This window comes from Vanellus vanellus (assembly GCF_965231255.1).
Source record: "Vanellus vanellus genome assembly, contig: HAP1_SCAFFOLD_35, whole genome shotgun sequence".
Lineage (NCBI taxonomy): Eukaryota > Metazoa > Chordata > Aves > Charadriiformes > Charadriidae > Vanellus > Vanellus vanellus.
Window position 1 is genome coordinate 985,887 of NW_028128889.1, and position 7,298 is coordinate 993,184.

Here is a 7,298-nt window from a genome sequence, read left to right on the forward strand (position 1 = left end):
GGGCCAGGCCCTGCTGCATGCATGTCTCAGGAACCAGCTGGGGATGCAGCATCTCAGCAGCTGAGTGAGAAGCCTTTGCTTCTCTTGCTGCAAAGATAGGTTCTCCACCTCTCCGGCTGGAGTGATTCAAGCAGTTCCTCTTTATGAGGGCTAAAACAAGATGATCTCCTGCATCTCCCTCCCTCCACCTTTCCCTCCCCTCTTCCCAGGGAAATGAGCAAGTCCCTGCTCCAGCTGTGCTCCTCTGGCTCCAGCTCAAGGTCTTCTCTCTTCACTGGGACACTCACTCCCTTGCCCCATCTCCTCCATTTGTGGGGGATCAGGCTTTCCACCTCAGCCCTCCTTCCCCACTGGAAAGCTTTGACCCAGTGTAGGGGGTCTGGCTGGGATGGAGCTCATTTTCTTCATAGCAGCCCGTAAGGTGTTGTGTTTTGGATTGGGGACCAAAACTGTGTTGATAACACCCCCCTGTTTTAGCTTTTGCTGAACAGTGTCTGCACAGCATCAAGACTGTCTCATTCTCACACTGCCCTTAGAGTGCAGGTTGAGAGTGCACAAGAAGTTTGGAAGGGACACAGCAAGGAGAGACAGATATTCCATGCCATATAACATCATACCAAGGAAGAAAAATGGAGGGCAGGTGGTTTTTTTTGATGGGTAGCCATTGCTTGGGGACTGCCTGCCATTGGTGTGCTTGTGGAAGGTGCATCACTTGTTATTTTGGGGGGTTTGTTTATTGTTTTGTTTTTCTTTCTTTCTTCTTCCTATTTCCTTTGCCTACTATTTATTATCTTGACCCCTGACTTTTCTTCTTCCTAGTCTCTGCTCTCATTCCACTGGGGTGAGGGGTAAGTGAGGGAGCGGCTGTGTGAGGCTTCACTGACAACCATGATCAACCCACTCCACCCAGTTTATCCAGGGCCGAGGGCAGGGATGGTCATTGCACCCTGGTTCTCCGCAGATCTCAACTTTTTCAGTGGCCTGTGCTATGGGAGCCAGTATGTCAATGGCCTTTGCCTCCAGGGCACAATGCTGACTCCTCCTCAGCTCCTTCACCAGTACATGTGTCTTTTCTCCTCTTCTCCCTGTGACTGTGGGGATAAGCTCGCAGTACAACTGGGATCCATTAGACACAAATGTTGGTTTTAAATGCTGCCTTCTTGCTGAGCAGGGTCTGCAGAGATGCTGCATGAGCTCCTCATTGGCTCTTTAGGCTGCCACATGTATGACAGGGCTGATGGCATCTATCGTTCCTCTGGAAAGGAGTCTGGAGGGGTGAGGAGAGGATGGGGATTGTGCACGTTCCCTGGGGTGGGCAGTGAATGGAGACTCAGAAGAGTGATCACCGTACAGAGCCAGGTCTCATGGAGAAGGAAGCAAGGTGTGAAAGGTGGACAAGAGATGAGCTGGTCTGTGCCACAGTCCCTGGACACCCTGGGGAAGCTGCCCCAGGGCAATGGGGAGCAAACCAGCCCCGCACCCTGACCACTTCCACCTCTGGCCATACACCCCAGGCCCAGGGAGGGACCTTTGCTGCACGGCCAGTTCCATCCTCCTGCTGGGCTCAGTGCCTGCAGGGGGCATGGCCAGACCTGTGCAATCTCTCCTGGCCTAGATGCTGCCACACCCTGCAGCAGAGCTGTCTGCACACACCAAGGTGGGATTCAGCTGGGGTTGGGCAGGGGCAGGCACTGGTGGGGGGGAACAAACAGGGGACTACTTGGGGAAGAAGGAGAAAGGGCTGCCATGGGGACTGTTTGGGGGTGACATTTCTCCAGCCGTGAATGCACCCTGGTCCATGTGGTGTTGGAGGCCATGTGGGGCGGTGGGAAACCCACACAGTGGACACAGCAGTCCTGATGCGGTTCCCAGAGGGAAAGCATCACTGCCCTTTCCCTGCTGCCTCTGAATTTGCTAATGCAGCCCAGAATGCTGTTGGCATTCCCAATCCTAAGGGCACGCTGCTCCCTCCTCTCCCACTTGCTGTCCACCCACCCTCTTTGCAGAGCTGCCTTCCAGCCGGTCATCCCCAGCCGGGCCTGTTGCATAGTGTTGTCCCAGTGCAGTGGCAAGGGGAACATGGCATTTGTCTTGGATAAACATATTCCACCCAGGCAGCCCCTTTCACCAAGCCGTCAAGGACTACTGCATCCACCTCACCCCCCATCCCAAGGGCCCATCGTGTTGTTGTAAAAGGCATTCAGGTTGGTCAGGCACAGTTTGCCATTGTTGAGGTAATGCTGGCAGTTCCCAATCCCCTTCTTGACCATCAAGGTCTTGGGAATGGCTTCCAGGAGGATTTGGTCCATCACCGTCCCGGGGACGTAGGTCAGGCTGACTAGACTGTAGTTCCTTGAATTTCCCCTTGGCTCTTCATGAAGATGGGTGGCATGTTTGCCTTCTGCCAAGCATCAGGAACCTCCCTGAGTGCCATGGCCTTCCCAGGATGAGAGAAGCAGAGAGACAATGACTTTGACCAGCACCTTCAGCACCCTTGGCTGCAACTCTTCATGCCTGTATGAGTGAGAGTCGCGTAGGACCAGTCAGCTCACTGACACTCTCTCCACATCCCCTTGGTCACCAGGCACCCTGCCCCACTCAGCAGTGCCACCACAACTTTTTGCCGCCCTCTGGCTGCCAACACTCTTACTGAAGCCCTTCTTGCTACCCTCTGCCTCACCCAAGCAGTGCCCAGCCTGGGGGAAGCTCTGCCCCGTGCCTGGGGAGGGTGGACAGAGAAGGACCAGGGAAGGCTGGAAGAAGACAGGACAGCTCTGCAAAAGGCCAAGGGGGAACGCATTGCTGAAGTTGGGACTTGAACCTGGGGGTCATCAGATCAAACTTTCCTAGCTCAGCTCCTTCTGCCCTGCCCCAGGAGCCCTTGTCTTGGTGCCAGCCCTGCCTGAGCTCAGACAGGCATGCGAGAGGTGTGCTCCTCAGGGAGATATTGTGACTAGTCCCAGCTAAACCCCACAGATGGGACCTGCCCTCTCCCTGCCCATCCCTGGTCCCATCTCTCCAAGGGCACTGGAGCTGCCTCAGGTTCAGACCATCTTGCACACCTCTCGTGGGATTTTAAATGCCACGATGTCCTGTTCGCTGCAGCCACGTGACACTGACCTTCTGTGGAAGAGCTCACGTACCCATGGTCCCACGGTGCTGGTGGGTCTATCTCAAATATTCCCTCCAGAAGTCCACCACAGCCAAAATGGTCCAGCAGGCCCTCCTCCCACATCAACCCTCTCATCTAGCTGGGTCCATCCCCAGAGGAACAGAGAAGTGGCAGGATCTGACAGTCCTCTTTCCAGTGCTGAGGAAGGCACTGGGACAGCGCAGTGCTTCCCCGTGCATGAGCGCCTCACAGGTGCTGAGTACATCATCTCCCTCAGAAGTGAGTGCAAGCTGAGCAATCCCGTGTGGGATTTGACGGGATGGGCAGGGGCAGGCACAACAACGAAAAGGAAATGCAGATGAGGAAAACAAAAATCTAAAAAGAAAATGAAAATCTAAAAGGGGTGGGGTGGGAACCCCAAACTGAGGCTAGAAAAGGCATGTTCCATGGTGTGGGGAACTAAACCCTCCAGCAGAGCACAGGACACACTGCAGAGCAAAGAGCCCAAAGGCTGGGATTTCTCCTGAACCTCCTATGTGACATAAAAGCACAAGATCTTGAATTCAGGATGGGAGGGGGATGGCCATCATGGGGATTGCTGTCACTGCAGTTGTCAGAGATGGGAGCATACCAGTGACTCTCTTTTTCTTCTCCAAGAGCCCTAGCCTTCCCTTCCTGCCTCTTCCCAGACCCCTGTCTCTCCCTGTCTGCTCTGGGACGCCCAGCTCTCCCCCTCTTTACCTGCCTGTTCCATCCACCCTCCTCGGGAGCTTTTCTCCTACCGGCTTGTCAGTAGGGCTGGGCATGCTGCTCAATGGGTCTGTGTGTGGCCACATGGGTGAACATGTGCTTCTCCCATACAAATTGTGTCTGTCCTCTCCACCTCCTTCCCTCTCAATAAAACCACATTGAAAGTGAACACCATTTGGCTACATAAAAATGTGGACAATGTTGTTCCCCATACCCACAGCCAAGCTGTGCAGTTGTGACCAAAACCAATTTGGTTTCTTCTCCCTGTGGCCACCTCCCACGCCTTCCAGCTCATGTCCTGCTTCTCCTCACATCCTTGTGTCATGGGCCATGTTGTGACAGACACTCACCATTTCAGGAAAGATCACCACATGCACGGGCAATGAAAACGTGTCTGCTTTGGTCTGCAACGAGCTCTGCCCTTTCCTAGGAGGCCTTTGTACCAGCAGCAACTGCTGTGCTGTGCCCATCCTCAGTGCTACATGGACAGCTGGGGAGAGGGCAATGGAGCTCCCTGTTTTAATGGACAGTGTTCCGCACAGGGACACTGCCAAGCCCCAAAGAGCCACGCACCCAACTGCTTCCATTTTTCACGGCAGTGTTTGCAGCACCATCATCATGGCAGTGTTGCAAATTTTCTTGCTGAAGCCACAGGACCAGCAATGTTGAGCTGGGAGAGACTTTCCAGGATCCATCCCTGCCTTGCCCCTGAGGAGGATTTTCTAGTGCAGGAGTGAGTGAAAAGCCCTCTGAGCAACTGCATTCTATTTATTCTACAGGAGACACAGGGGGATGTGAAAGGCCCATGAAGTGTTGGTGTTGTGTGTGGCTGCTGATACAGTCAGTGCTTTCTCACTGTAGTGCAGGGTTGGGGTTCACACCATCATTCGGTTGTGTTTTCAGGCCAGGAAAGCATGTTCTTCAGCACTGTACCACTGACGTGAGGGTGGCTGATCCCTGTGCACGCACAGGGACACTTGTCTACAATGAATTTCACCTGCCGTGTGATTGCGTAGTCATTCAGTCTTAGTAGGTCTTAGGCAGATGCCAGTGCACACCCCTGCAGACCTCCCCTCCACTGTGAGAACTGACCTGTCTGTCCTTCCTTTCTTTTCTTTCTCACTTCCTCCCTCCCTCCATCCCTCCCTCCCTCCTTCCTCCCCTCTTTCCCTTATCCCCTCCTCTCCAACTGTTGTTGCGGAATGGTGAGGAGTCCAGCCCATCCAGCAGGCCACTGCAGAGTTGGTGGGGACGAGCTAGTGGAAGCAGGGCAGGCTGTCAAGGAGGAACTTGGAATCACATTCCAGGGAAGCAGACAATGTTTTCGGAAAGCCAAAGCTTCCTCAGACTTGACCCTTGCAGGCGACATCAAGGGTAAGATGGTGAGCTGCTACCACTTCCTCAACATGGAAAGAATTAACAAGGACAGTGTAGGGCCAGCTGCTCAGCTGGGTGGAGAACCTACTAACAGCAGATCCAGATAGGTCTGAAGAACTCAAGGCCTCCTTCTCCCGACTCTTCAACAACATGTCCCAAGCCTTTGTGTGTAGGGTCACGTCTCCAGAGGAGAAATACAACCAGCAGTGGATGAGGGTGGGGTCAGGGATTACTTCATGAACTCAGCCCATGCAGGTCTGTGGGGATGAACAGACTTCATGGGAGTGTGTTGAGAGCTGCTGCTTTCACTGCGAGGCCATTGTCTGTCACTTTTGGAAAGCCATGGTGATGGGAGAGATCCCTGGTGAGTGGACCTATGGCCACATTGCACCCATCTTTGAAAAAGCACAGAAGTTCAACCTGTGGAACCCCAGGCTTTGATGAGAGTGTGCTATTGAATGAGTCCTCTGCAGATGACATTTCTAGTCACATAAGGGAGAAGAAGGTGACCAAGAATGGTCAGTGTGCTTGTATAGTCAGTGGAAATTATGCCTCACCAGGCTGATTGCCTTCATGATAACCTACCTGTATAGAGGACTAAAGTGGATGTCATTTGCCTCAGCACAGGAAGACTTTTGACATGGTGTCCCTCAATATTCTTGTATTCAAATTAGTACGCTAGAGTCTGGATGGGTAGACAACCAGGTGGGTAAAGCACCAATTGAGTGATTGGACTGAGAGAGCGTTAGTGAAGGGGTCACACCTCCCTGGATGGGCAGCAGAGGGGTCTTTCCTGGACCTTGAGCAGTTTATAAGTCTTGGCTCTCCAGTGTCCAGACTTAGGGTGTCTAAAATAACTGCCTCCCAGGACTCTTGTTCTACTCGCTGGCTGCTCTGGTGTTGTGGGTTAACCCCGGTGGGCAGCGAAGCACCACAGAGCTGCTCACTCCTTCCCCCCACCCCTTGTGCCCCCAGTGGGATGGGGCAGGAAGAAACGAAGTATACAAGCAAGAAAACTTGGGTTTAGAATTTTAAAAGATGTTTAATAAGTGAAGGATAAGTGGAAGAAAAGAGAAAGAAAGGAAAACAGAACAAGTGATGCAACAGCAATCACTCCCTACCTCCCATGGGTAGTGGGATGCGCAGCCAGTACCCGAGACAAAGGTGGCTATTTCCGGAAAGCTCCCTCTTTTCCCTTTTATTACTGAGTATGATGTCATATGGTAGGGATGATCTCGTTGGTTAGTTGGGCGCATCTGCCTGGTTGTGTCCCCTCCCAACCCATTGCGCCCTCCCCAGTCTATTCCCTGAGAAGGCGCTGATGCTGTTCAGCAAGAGCTAGAACATCAGCGTGGTACACACTTTGTCTGCACAAAGAGCAGAGAGCCCCCTCACCCCAGAAACTTGCTGGAAATGAACTTTAGTAAGGAAACAGGACAGGCTGGAGAGATCAGTCGCAGGCAGCTAAGTATACAATCAGCCAACGGTTTACACATGACCAGCTCTTTTTAAACCCTTTTCCCTCTGTTTCCCATGTTTGTTCCTCCCCAGCCCACCTTGATCCCTTCCTTTCCTTTGCCTTTGGTCCTTTCCTAGACACGCCATGGAGGAAGGGCAAGATGACTTTCAGATCTTTAATTATCCTAAGTTGATTCCATCCAAGGACACTCTGGATACTCAATGGGGTCTAGCAAACGATTTCTCAGCCTGAGGGTACTCATCTTCTTCTCATGGGATGTGTCACCCTCCCATCCCTCATGACTGCTTTGACTATTTTCCTTTCAAGGTACTGGCAGCTTGGGCAGACACAGCCTGAACAAGCAATTTGCAGTCAAGTCTCCAGGGGAACTGCGGATGTTCTGGAGTAGGAAGATATCAAGGTGGAGCTATCCGAGATGGCAGGTATGTCCCGGGAGACCTATCCCCTTCCTGAGGAGGATCATAGCCAGGCAGGACACCACTTTTCTCTAAGCTAATATGGGACACCTGTGTTCACACAACCAAACACCTTGTGGGGGCTTTTGGTACTGTTTCGGCTTATTTCACAAACTCTGCAGTA